General features: G+C 57.5%; 1 protein-coding gene across 3 annotated transcripts in view; it reads left to right on the top strand.

Annotated features, from left to right (window-relative positions):
* Window positions 1-106: 106 nt before the first annotated feature.
* ATP2B3 (ATPase plasma membrane Ca2+ transporting 3) overlaps window positions 107-12676 on the top strand; it is a 62265-nt gene continuing 49695 nt past the window's right edge. For all 3 annotated transcript variants that reach the window (XM_081808079.1, XM_081808082.1, XM_081808081.1), the window contains exon 1: window positions 107-320. The gene's annotated coding sequence lies outside the window, so the exon portion shown is untranslated. The remainder of the gene's footprint in view (window positions 321-12676) is intronic.

Below are 12676 nucleotides of genomic sequence, written 5' to 3'. Positions count from 1 at the left end.
CCCCCCCCCCCCCCCCCCCCCCCCCCCCCCCCGCGCTCTGCCTCCCTCGCCTCCCTCCCTCCTCCCTCCCTCCCTCCGCGCTCAGAGCTGCGGCTGGAGCCGAGCGCGCCGCGTCGCCCGCCGCCGCCGGTGCGGAGCGTGGGGAGCACTCGGCCGCAGCTCTCGCCTGCCGCGGAGGGTCGCGCCCGGCGCCTCCGGCCAGGCCGCCCTGTGCCCGGGCCTTTCCGTCCTTGGAGCGGATCGTTGCCCGCCGGGCGCCCGCCTGCAGCGACAGCAGCCGCTGGAGCCGAGGCCGCAGCGTCGGCCGTGCCCAGGAGCTGGTAAGTGGTGCCTGGGGCGCGCAGGCAGGGGCGGGCGGGGCGGGCGGCCCAGCAGGTGGCGCGGCCGGCAGGTGGGGGGACGCGGGTCCCCGCCCACGGCACCTGCGCCCCGCGTCCGGCCTGCGTGTCCTTGCGGCGCCGCGCGTCACCCCGGGGGCCCCGGGCCGGCGGGCAGCGCCCCGCACCCCGCACCCCGCGCCCCGCATCCCGCGCGCACGCGCATCTGCGCCGTGGAGGGGGGAAGGCCGCGGGGGGCTGCGGGCGGGGTCCTGGGCGGGCACAGCCTGGGCGCCGGGGCCTGGGCTAGAGCCAGGTTGCGCTGCACGCACCTTCCCGGAGTCTCTTGACACCCCCTCCCCCCCCCCGCGCCCCTACACTGTGTCATCTTCCCCCAACACACTGAGAAGCCCTCACGCGTTCCCACACAGCTGCCCAGCAGACCCCGCCACTGGCCCGGGCAGCGCCAACAACAAGCCTCCCAGGCCACACTTGGGTAACTCCTTTTCCATCCCTCCACGCACAGCTGTCCTCCCCCTCCTCACCTGTGTGACCTTGGCCAGATGGCTTCTCCTATGGGGCCTCAGTGTTCTCTGGGTTTAGGATTCTGGAATTTGGAGGCTGGTGTGGCATCTCCCAAAGGAGGGAGCCCTGGGTCTCCACCTTGGACAGTCAGATTCTCTCTCCAGGACCTGGTCCCTTTCCTTCTGCTGGCCCCTGCAGGCTTAGCAACCGGCCAGCGCAGGAAGGGTGGCAGGCATGGTGGGAGGCATGGCCCAGGCTGATGTGTAGGGAGTCTTGGGGTGAGGGCTGGTGAGGGGTGGGAAGAATGTGTGGAAACACTCCCTCGAGGGGCAGGGCAGGGCCAGCATCCCTCAGCTAGGAACTTGACCCTCCCCGGGGCCAGGCAGGTAAGTGGGCCCACTCGGTACCTCAAAGATGAGGTCATTGAGCCTCGGACCTAAAGTGGGTCCCTGCTGGCCACAGGATTGAGTCCAGCCTTGACCCTGGCCATCCCAATCTCCCCTAGCTCCCAGCCTGGAAGGCATCCCCCTCATTCACCCAGTAGCTCTGTGCCCCCTTCACCGCCATCACCCTTCACTAGTCTGTGAGCATTTTAAGGCAGGGAGCACTTGAGTGCCCAGCACAGGCCTGACTCCGAGTGGGCACAGGTTTCTGTGTGGCACGTTCATGACCTTGACCTCACTGAATCTGCAGAATCACCCGATGAGGGAGGCAAGGCTGGGCTCTTCATTCCCATTTTTCAGTTGGAATAATTGAGGCCTCGAGAGGGGAAGGGACTTGGCCCTACGTTGACTGGATGGGTGGAGGGCTGGGGACACTGCCAGGAGCCTGGTGGGGCAGAGCGCCTCCCACATGTCCCAGCACCATTCTGAGTAGGTTCCTGGACCCCCCAGGCTGAATGTCTCGGTCAACACCACATGCAAGCCCCCTTTCACAGTTGAGGAAACCAAGGCCATGTGGCTGGTGAGCAGGGCGCTGGGAGCCCCTACCAGAACTGGCCCACAGACAAGAGGCTGGCAGAGTGTCCGCGGGTGGAGCTGGGCCCTGGAGAGCGAGCCAACTGGAAGGGGCTAGGCAGTTTCGGTCCCAGGGCATTGATTGTCCCTGCTGTTGGCCTGGAGGAGAGGGACGGCCAAGGACACAGCTAGTCTTGATCAAATCAACCTGGTCCCTGCCCAGCGCTGCCAGGTGGTTTGAGCGAAGGGGCAGGCAGCTCTGGCACAGAAGTGTGTGTGTGTTGGGGGGGGGGGGGCAAACGCAGGCAGATGGAACTGGGGGGGCGTGGGAGGGGGCTTTGCGCAGAGCCAGAAGGAAAGCCATCCCTTGGGGAAGGAAGCCCCCGAGGGTAAGAGCACGCTGGGGAGAGAGCCACAGGCAGCTGAGATGCTGCAGCAGGACCCTGAGGGGCAAAGAAGGCTGGTAGGGGGTGTCCTGGTCTAGTCAGGAGCTCTATTTTGGTGCCAGCTCTGGGCCTGATGGTCTTTGTGACCTTGGCCAAGTCCCTTCCCTGCTCCAGGCCTGGGGAGGGTAGGGGTGGGTCTCCGAGACTCCGCTGACATTTCAGGACTCTGAGCCAGAGCTTTGGAGGTTGAATCATTTGTGAGCGAGTGGGGAGAGGCCAGGCCCTGAGTCAGTGAGCACTCTCCATCCCAGAACATCTTCTCCCAGCCCAGGAAGGCAGCCAAGGGTGCTGGGGTCAGCTTCGGTCCCTCTGCCTCCCCCAGCGTGGCTTATAGAGAGGGGCCCCTTGCCTTCCCGGTGGACGGGACAAGAGTGCCCTGGATCCCTGGGGGCTTTGAGAGCTGAGCTTCAGCTGGTTCTCTTGAAGTCCGCAAAGCCAGGCCCGGCTTCCTCCTCCCACTTACAGATCAAGTTGTAGGCACGTATGTGGGCTATGCCCATTGCACTCCCTCCTTCCAATTTTAAACTGAGGGCTGCTGTCTCCGTCAGAGGTTACGAGCACATTCAATAATGTCGGTGATGACAGTGACAATAATGGCACTCCTCAGTGCTTCACGACATTCCCTCACTTCGTTGAAACAACCACCAAATTAAGCCAAGGCCATTACTGTCCCCATTTTGCAGGTGAGGAGATTGAGGCCCAGAGAGGTTAGGCAACTTGCCCAAGGTCATGCAGCCAGCAGGTGGCAAAACCAAGATTGGAAGGCAGGCCATTAGTTGTACACATGAGCTAATTATCGAGGGCACTTCTAGCCCTGAGAAGACCCTGCAGCTCAGAAGCTGAGCTGACTGTGCCCCCATCTACCCACTGAGAGAAATGGACAAACCATGGATTGATATTGACCCAACGCAAGTTGGGGAATGATCTACTCCTCAGTAAGTCTGCATGGCCCCTTCAGGTCACCTCTACAAAGGAGCAGTCTCGGTGTGTGTAAATGGCAGCTGATAGATGGGGACCGGGGCTGTGGCACCAAAAGCAGATGCTCAAATCTGACGGCGTGCTGCCCAGGAACCTCACCAGTGCCATCTCTGAGATGGGCCCAGCATCCAGGTTCTGGCTGTATCTTTCCTAGGTAGGGCAGGCAGAGCCCTGGAATGTGCAGATGTCTCCTCTCCAACCCCGTCATTTCCCAGAAGGCCACTTCTTTAGCTGGGGCTCTGGCTCCTCACTGCTCCTCTCTTCCCTGCCCTGCCTAAGCTGGCAGAAGCCAGGCCAAGTGGCACCTGGCTGGAAAGCCCTCCCCTGCCTATGCACCTTCTGTTGGGTGGGAGGTGCTGGAAGGTGGCCTGGGGTACCGCCTGGAGAGCGGGATCTGAGCCCACATGTCACCGGGATAGAGGGAAAGAGGATCTCAGATGCAGGAGTAAAGGCTGAGTGTCCTGGATTGCCAGGGTTGGGAAGGGAATGAGATCGAGGTCACATGGCTGAGTAGGTGGCAGAACTCAATAAACCAGAGCTACAGGATGAAGGGGAAAGGTCCAGGTGAGAGGAAAGGGCCGGAGGTTTCTCCTGATTCCCACCTCTGGGGACTGGCAGGGGACTTGGAGCACAAGAGGTTTCCAGAGACTTGGGTTGAAATCAGAGTTGGGCGGACGGGGGGCTAGGTCAGTGTTATCGGGGAGCGCCCTAGTTGAAGTGGTCCTGAGCCTGCTTTGGTTGCTGTACGTGGGTCCCTCAGTGAAAGGGAACCCTTTTATTCCAATGGGTCCCTCAGTAAAAGGGAGCCCTTTTATTCCAATGAGAACTTCTTTCCTCAGCAGCAATCTTGAGACCCCATCTGGAGCCTCGCAGTCGAATGAAGTAACCACTAGCCCCAAGTGGTGATTTAATTAAAATTAAGCAAAATTCAAAATTCAGTTTCTCGGGCTCACTAGCCACATTTCAAGTGCTCTGGAGACACACGTGGCTGGTGGCTACCGTATCAGACAGGGCAGAGAGAGAACACCAGGCCTCCCCCGGACCCTGAGCTCACTGCCCTGCCTATCCCCCCCTGACTCCTTGAAGGGGAGTGGGTCAAGTGGATGTGGACGCCTCTGGGCAGCCTGTCTGTCCCCTGGAGAGTCTGGGAGCCTTTGCCACCATGTGTCCCCACAAACATGGCGAGAGAGCGCCTCATTCTGGGAGCAGACCTCCACGAGGCCCTGGCACACACTCGCTTGGGGCAAGTGTGGATCTGGCTCCGCTCCATTCTGATTAGGCTCCTGCCATGTGCCTCCAGCTCGCTCACCTGGAACATGCCGGCGGGGCCAAGCAGATCTGCACAGATGGGCGAGGTTCTTGGGTTTAAAAAAATAATAACAACATTTCTTTCTTTCCATTTAAAAATAACGCTCTTAACATGCATGCTCTTTATAGAAGACTCATAAAACGCAGAGAGGTAGAAGACGTAGGAACCCCCTCCATCCTATCAGCAGAGTGCAAACCAGTGTTTCCATCCTATTGGACTGGTTCCCACTCCGCTTTCTTAGCATAGGCCGTTTATTTTCACATTACTGTAATTATACCATGGGCACAATTGTGTAATCTATTTTTTACTTCACATAAGCATTTTCTTTATTAATATAATCCCTTCCTAAATGAATTTTTTCAAAATAGATACAGTTTAATTTTTTTAAGATTTTGAAAGCAGTAAGTGCTTATTGCAAAAATCAAGAAAGAACTTGAACTGTGCGAAGAGGGAACTACGAATTTATCCAGCACCCAGGATGTATTAAGGCAGTCCTCAGGGCTGTAATTACAATTCTTAATGGCTGAATAATATTCTCTCAAGAGATTATAATTCGCTTAATTATTTGGCTATTTGTGGAGATCCAGGCAGTCAGATCCGTTTTGCTGTCATACATGAGGCTCTGCTGAGCATCTTGGTGGGTAATGCTCATCCTGTCCCGAGGAGAGAGTGCCCAGACAGCAGCTCATTCTGCCAAATTGTTCTCCAGAAGGGCTCCTCAGTACATCTGAAAGACTGGCTCACTGAAGGCTAGCCAGCATTAGATATTATAATCAAACAACCTGGCATAAAAATCTAGGTCCAGAATATCGACTTCAGTATCTATTTCTTTAATTGCTCATGAGAGTGAGCATTTCCCCACATGTTTATTTAATTCTCTCTCTCTCTTTCAGTGATCTGTCTTTTCCTCACCTTTATTTATTGAGACCCTAGTGTTTTTCTTGTGGGTTTGGATAAACTTTACACGTGAACGACATTGACAATTTAGCATACTTGTTGCAAGTGATTTTGAAACTTCTTTGTTCTTTGCCTTTGAATTTTTTCATGTACAAGATAAACACTTTCTATGTCACATGTTTTCATGATTTCTTCCATTGCTTCTGGGGTTACAAAATCCCTTACAAAATCTGAGAGCTATCCATTTCTGGGTTTGCCCTGCGTGTGAGTGCATGGGGTGTGTGTGTGTGTGTGTGTGTGTGTGTGTGTGTGTGTGTGTGTAGTTGCATTTTTAAGATGTTTAACCGTTTAATTCAGGGGTGGGCAAGCTTTTTCTACAAAGGGTCAGATAGTAAATATCTTCCCCTTTGCAGGCCACACAGTCTGTGTCCCAAACACAGACAGGACAGAAATGAATGGGCATGGCTGTGGGCCAATAAAACTTTATTCACAAAAACACTTGGCTGCCAGATTTGGCCCTTGGGCCATAGTTTAGTAAACCCTGTTTCAGCCAAAGGAAATCTGTCTTGGGAAAGAATATGAGGTGAGGATCTAAGGTACGTTGTTTTCCTGAGGGCCAACCCATCATCCCCATTTCTTTTATCAGATGATTTGTCCCCCAGCTACTGTGTGATGCTTCCTTAGTTGAGATGGATTCCGATGTGGAGTAGGGCCTGTTTCTGAGCGGTCTGTCCCATTCTGTGGACCTGTCTGTGGGCTCCCACCTTGTATCTTTTAATACCTGACCTACAGGTCACACCTTAGTAATCTTAAAGCAAGACAAACGTCTTTTGCTCTCCACAGACACTGTGGGTCTTCCTCACAGAGACACACGGGGAGCGGGGGGGGCGGGTGTGGCCAGACAGCCCAGGAGCACCAGAGCCTCCTGATTAAGAAACAGAAACACAAAGCTGACAAGCCAGGAAGGGACAGAGATGTGGGAACCACCGCGGGCCGCCCTCACCCGGGCTGCTGGGACTCGGGACTCAGACGACAGGGCTCTGGTCTTTTTGCTTTTCTTCGGGAGTCATGTCTCTGGCTTGCCCCCAATGCAGGAGTATTCAAAAGAGCCACCGCGGTCCGTTTTCCCCCTAAGTGGCCTGGGAACACTGCCAGTCCCTGAACCATCCCGACCCTGGGAGTCCCTGCACGCTGCCGTTTTGGCGCAAACCCCGAACCGGGGGCGAGGCGCGTGGAGCCGCCGGCTCTCTGCTGACCCACCGTCTGCACGATCGCTGGCCCGGGCCTTGATGGTGGCACGGGATGTGACCGGGCAGGGAGGACCCTTCTCCACAGTCGACCAGCCTGGCAGAAAGTGCTCGGCAAATGTAGCCTGGGCCACGTTGGTGCCACCACCTGCCACGCCAGGTCCAGGGGACCTTCCCTGACACCCCTCCCCTCAATGGGCTTCAGCTCTGGTCCTCCTGGGAGAACTCAGGGGCCGAATTTCCCATCTTGGTTTGGAGCCGCAGGCCTAGGAGGGAGGCGCTCAGTCCGGGGACAGGCAGTCTGGGCTCCTCGGGCTGCTGGGGTCCCTGAGCACTGCCCTGTGAGTGGGGTGGCCCCCACGGTCAGAGGAAGACTCATACCTGATTGGCCCAACACCTGCAGCAGGACAGGAGCGTGGGGCATGGACACAGGCGCAGGCCAGTGCACGGTGCCCCCCACCCCGCCTGGTTCCTCCTCCCCGTGGCTCCCGGGTCCTCGGCCGATGGGCTGTGGTGTGGGGTACGCTGAGGGGGGCCACTCAGACCCCACCACATTGTTGTCACAGTTGAGGTGTCCCGACACGAGAGGGGCCCTCCTGCCTCGGCACCACCCCTCCGTCCCTCTCGGCGCCTCCTGGGCCTGCAAGATCCTTGTGGTGTCCTCTCAGGGCTTTGCAGGAAATGCCTTCTGGCTTTGTGTGCTGGGGTCCTCTGCCAGAAATAGGCTTGCAGGACCTGGCTGGGCTTGACCTTTCAGGAGATGGCAGCCAGGCCCTTGGTGAACTTCGGGTCCTGCCAGAGTCGCCGGTCGGAGCTCGTAAGGGGGCTAGAGCCGAGCCTGGAAGCCTCACAGATAGCCCTACCTTTCCGTCACTCTCTCCTCTATCAGCACGTTTGGCCGCAGGTACTCCTCCAAAGTTAGCCGGGAAAGGTGGCGCGAGCAACTTTCGTGTCTGGGTCACAGAAGGCCAGCTAGACTCAACTCCCATCTTTAGTCTGAGCACATCTTCTCTGCTTCACCCAGTACTCTTGCCACTCCCCTCCCAAAGGAATGGCCAAGGCCAAGGTCTTTCCTAAGTGCTTGGAGTGACCTGCGCCTAAGCTCCCCATATGGTGATGGTCCTGGTCAGCTCTTCCTCCATGTCGTGTTGGCTCTATGGACCTGGCTCTAACCTCCAGCCAAGTTGGGTCCTACAAGGGTGGAGCCTAATTTCGCCCACGCATCTCCCATCCCCCACCAGCGCCTGGTCTTCCAGACTCTTACTGGCCACAGGGAAGTGGGTCTCCTTCCCCGATGGTCCTCCTGGCCCCTGACCTTGACCCAATGAGTCTTCCCAAGCCTGTCTTCCCAAGGGCTTCAGCCTGATTCCAGAAACCAGATCCTCTCCCCACCAGGACCCACGATGAGGCCCCTATGGAGCTTATCCCCAGGGGGCCACGGGTGTTTCCCGGTAGTCTCCTTGTCTAGTCGCCCCTGGGACTACAGTGGCCCGTGGCCGTCAGCTGCCTATAATTTCCTTAATTACCTGTCTAGGCCTTGGGTGCTTCCAGGGGCTTGCAGCTGGCTTTGGGGATTGGAAGCTGGTGGGGGGCAGCCAGTGTGGTACCGCAGACAGAGCTGGGGAGACTTGGGGGAGGATTGCGATTGGACACGCCTCATTCTGTCCCTGTGTCCTCTATGAAAGCCTAGAGGACAGGGTTCTGCTACTTCCCAAGACCCCACATGTATTTTCTCTGCCCCTTTGGGGGCTGGAGGCATGCCCCAGGGGCCAGCAGCCATGGTGTTTCAGGGTCCCCTCCCGCCTGCCACTCCTGAGACCACAGGTCAGGCCCCGCTCTGCGCCCTGCGGGCCAGGCACGGGACCTCACTACCCGCCAACTGCTCGTGGGATAAAGCAGGAGGGGCGTGGGCCACAGTGTGCCAGACCACGAGCATGGGGGGAAGGGGCGGCTGGCTCGGGCTCCCTGCTGCAATGCAGTTCTCTCCTGATCAGCCCGCCGTAATTGGATAATTAGTGTCATTATGCTTCCTGCCCATCAGCTCTCCTCTCCTGCTCTCTCGCACTCTCCTTTCCAGCTCTCGCCTTCTCTGGCAGGAAACAAATGACTGCCTTCCGCAGGGTAGAGTTGTGACCCCCATAATGACACTTCAAGGCCCCAGCCGGAAAGGGGCTTCCGGCTTCCCTCTGGGACCCAGGGGTACCTGGTGCTCTGAGAGGCACCCGTGTGGGAGTGTGGACTTCTCTCCAGAAGCATCCTGGGGAGCCAGCTGTCCCCAAGGTGTCTAGCGTTCTCCAGGAGGGATTCGTGGCCCTGGCCAGCTTGAGGATGGCCCCAGAAATGGGGAAGCCTCTGAGCATTGCATAGGGTCAGCCCCTGACGGAGCAGAATGTTCTAGCCTCACTAGTAGAGTCTGGTTCTGACCTATGCATTCTGGGCTTCGGGGCAGGTGGAGGGCAGGTGGGCGTGGCAGAGGGAGGACTCAACAAGGGGCATTCCCTTCCTCATCTTCCCTCTGGGGAAGCAGGCACCCTGGGGACCTTGCTAGGTATGCGGGCATGGTGGCACCCTGTCCTCAGAGCTCACGCCAACCCAGCCAGCAGGAACAATAATCCTTTTCCCAGACGCAAAAGTGGAGACCCGGAGAGGTTGAGTGCCTTGAGCCGACTGGGACAACCAGCCCTGACTCCGGTGGCTGCACTCCCGAGACCTGAGGTTTATGGGGACAGATTTCCTGTCTAGCCACTTTGTTGAACTCTTTTAATTGGTTTTAATCATGTGTTCATTGCTTTTCTGGGGTTTCCTGGGCAGTCACTTGGCAGAGGAGCAATGTAGAATTCTCTGGAGTTCATGTTTGCCTCTGCCCCTTGCCGGCTGTGTGACCTTGAGTGAGCTCTTCAACCTCTCTGTGCCTCAGCAGCCTCAGCCCTAAAGTGGGGCCGGTAGCACAGAGCAAATCAGTTACCGCGTAACTCGGTCCAGCATGGGGAACCATGTTTCGCGTAGCCCAGGGCCTTGGCATCGCCTGTGACCAGATTGTTATTCTGTCTCTCTCAATCCTTTCACGGTTCTGTCTGCTGCTTTGGCTAGAACTTCCGGGACAGTGTCCAATACACAGAGGAGAGGGAGCCCAGCTCCGGGTCATCACGTGTCCCAGGGAGCCCATGGAAGTGTGGGCCTTTGTTAGGTCGTGGAGATGTCGGGGGAGGCATGGCATCTGGTGGCATTCCTTCCCTTTAAGGACACAACCCTGAAGTTGGCCCTATCCCCCTCTGTCCCATGTGCTGTCCCAAGTGTAGTCCAAGAGTAAGCTGTGTCCCTGTCCCTTTGCTTGAATCCCATTGGCCAGAGTTGGGAGAATGTAGTCATTTCGCTGGATGACAAGATGCCTGATTAAAAATTAAAATACAACGTTGGGAAAGAGGCACAGAAATCGGGGAATGTCTAGCAAGTCTCTGCCACAACCTCCTGGGGGTTCGTTAGCACTTCCTAAAGCCACCTTATATAAGCAGAATGCAGATGTGGAGGCCAGGCCTTCCCCAAGTGTTCTGGCTCCCTTCTGGTCTCTTCTGAGGACAGGGTGGGGCCGGCGCCTCTGAGGAAATGCACGTGGGAAGTGTGACCACGCTTCTTCCGGGTAGAAGGGCAAGAGCCGTTGGCAGGGGTCACCAGCGAGCCCAGCTTCCCAGCTTCCCTGCGTCTCTGCCACCTAATAGCTGAGGCAGGATGTGGGTGGTGCCAGAGGTCACCGAGCGTATGGTGGGGGGGGGGGGTAGAGCAAGTGGAGAATGGTCTGCTTAGGTTTCCATTTCAGATAGGGGATGCTCCTGAAAGTTAAAATTTCCATGGGCAGAACCACGGGCTCACCGTCAGTCAAAGCAGTGGGGTGCCTGCAATCACTGGACACAGAGCCAAAGGGGCGGTGAGGCCTGTTTGGTTTCTCGATTGTGGTCGAATACAGAGAACATCAAATTTACCGTCTTAACAATTTGTAAGCGTACAGCTCTGTGGCATTAAGAACATTCCTATTTTGTGCAGCCAACCCCTCCGTCCTTCCGCAGAACCTTCCCATCGTCCCAAACTGAAATTCTGCCCCCATTAGACACGGACGCCCCCTCCGTCTCCCCCCCAGCCCCCCCCCCCGGGTCCCACTTCCTGTGTCTCTGCATCTGACTGCTCTGGGCACCTCGTAGAGGTCGGACTCCTACAGTGTCTGTCCTTTCGTGTCTGGCTTCCCTCACTCAGCGGAATGTCTTCCAGGTTCAACCGTGTTGTAGCAGGTGCCTGAATGTCCCTCCTTTTGAAGACCGAAGAACATCGCGTTGCGTGGATAGACCACATTTAGCTTTTCCATTCATCCCTCGATGGGCCCTTGGGGCTGCTTCTTCCTTTTAGCTATTGGGTGTGCAAATCTCTCTTCAACCCCCTGCTTTCACTTCTTTTAGGTACAGACCCAGATATGGAGTTGTGTGTTTCATTCTTTGAGGAGTTGCCATACTGTTTTCCATCACAGCTGCACCATTTTACGTTGTCCCTTGGGGCTTGTTTTAACTGGAGAATTCGGGGCCCTCCCTGGAGCCACTGAAGGCAGGCAAATGTGGGCCATCAAAGCTGGCTGGGCCCTGGGATCCCCGGGCAGAGGGCTTTGCAGACTCGCACAGCTACCCTCTTCTGACTATGAAGCTCCGACTGGGACTGGGCGTTTTTTAAAGTCCCCTGGTGGAAAGGGGGCCCCTTGTGTCTGGCATCCACTGCTCTAGATTCAAATACTGGGCCATGAGGTAGCCAGGGGTACTCTAGAAGCTCACCCACCTGTAGGCAGGGGCTGAATCAGGTAAACCCCACGTCCCTGCCACCTCCAGGGATCTAGACTTGTGTTTCTCCGGGTTCCAGAATCCTCCTTGGCTGGGCTCTAATTAGCAAGGACTTCCAATGCCTGGAGTCTGTGCATCTGTCTTTCTGCTGGCCTCAGATTGTCCTTCGAGTCTGGACCAGGCACTGGATGGGAAGCATCCTTTGCCTTTGCTGGCAGCCCCCAGGGAGTCCCCGAGGTGGCCCTAGTGGCTTGGTTGCCGCACGACAGGCCCTCCCTGGGGGCAGCCTTGCAAGGGCAGAGGGCCGTGGACCGATGGACCGGCGGTGGACAGGGCGTGTGTGCGTGAGTTTGGGGAGAGGGTGCCGCAGGGCTGGCGGGGGTGGGGGAGGGGGGCTGGCCCTTTTCTGCTCTTACTGTTTTTGCCCAAAGCTGTTCCCCGTGAGAGAGCTGCTTGGCGTGTGCACAGATTGTACCAGGAACAAGGGGGAGGAAGGAACGGAGGGGGGACTGTCCCTTTAAATCTGTTTTCTCTGTTTTATTTCCTTCTTTCTTCCCATCCTCCTCCCTCAGCTAGCACAAGTGGTGGGGCTGTGAGGGCCCAGGAGCTGCAGTGACGGTGCCTCTGAAATATTAATGAGGCTGTTCTCTGCCTCGGCTCCCCCCCTCCCAACGCTTGCTCCCTCCCTCCTCAGCTGAATGCAGGGCTCATCCCGGGAGCCCTCTTTTCCCCTACCAGGTGGTGAGCCAAGGTGTGTCAAGCAGAGGGGAGGGGCAGAGGCTGGGCAGTAGGGAGAGGGCCTGGCAAGGGAGGGGGTGGCGTGAGAAGTCAGGGATTAAAGGGGTGCCCGGCCACATCTGCACCTGCCTGAGATTAAAACCAGGCCCAGGGGAGGGCAGGGCTCTGCCGGTGGCGTTTCCGGAGGGCCCCTGCACCCCCTGCCCACCTGCTCCCAGCTGGCCACACCCCGCATCTGCAGGTGTGAGGGAGGCCTGGGCCAGCCTTGGGGGCCCGGGAGGGGGGAGCTCTTGCTCTTCCTCTCTCAGTTCTGTAGGGCCTGGCCTGGGTTCCAGGTGCTGGGAGGTGGACAGAGGAGGGGACAGTTTTTTCAAGGAATCCCCACAGTGAGTCACATTGCTGAGCCATGGGTCCCTCTGGAAGGCATCCCTTCTCGGTGGGTCTGTCGG

The sequence above is a fragment of the Leptonychotes weddellii genome, chromosome X (genome assembly GCF_054177405.1).
Source record: "Leptonychotes weddellii isolate Sample4059 chromosome X, ASM5417740v2, whole genome shotgun sequence".
NCBI classification, from domain to species: Eukaryota; Metazoa; Chordata; class Mammalia; order Carnivora; family Phocidae; genus Leptonychotes; species Leptonychotes weddellii.
The sequence above is the reverse complement of the archived record's forward strand: the minus strand, read 5'-3'. Positions and strand labels throughout refer to the sequence as shown.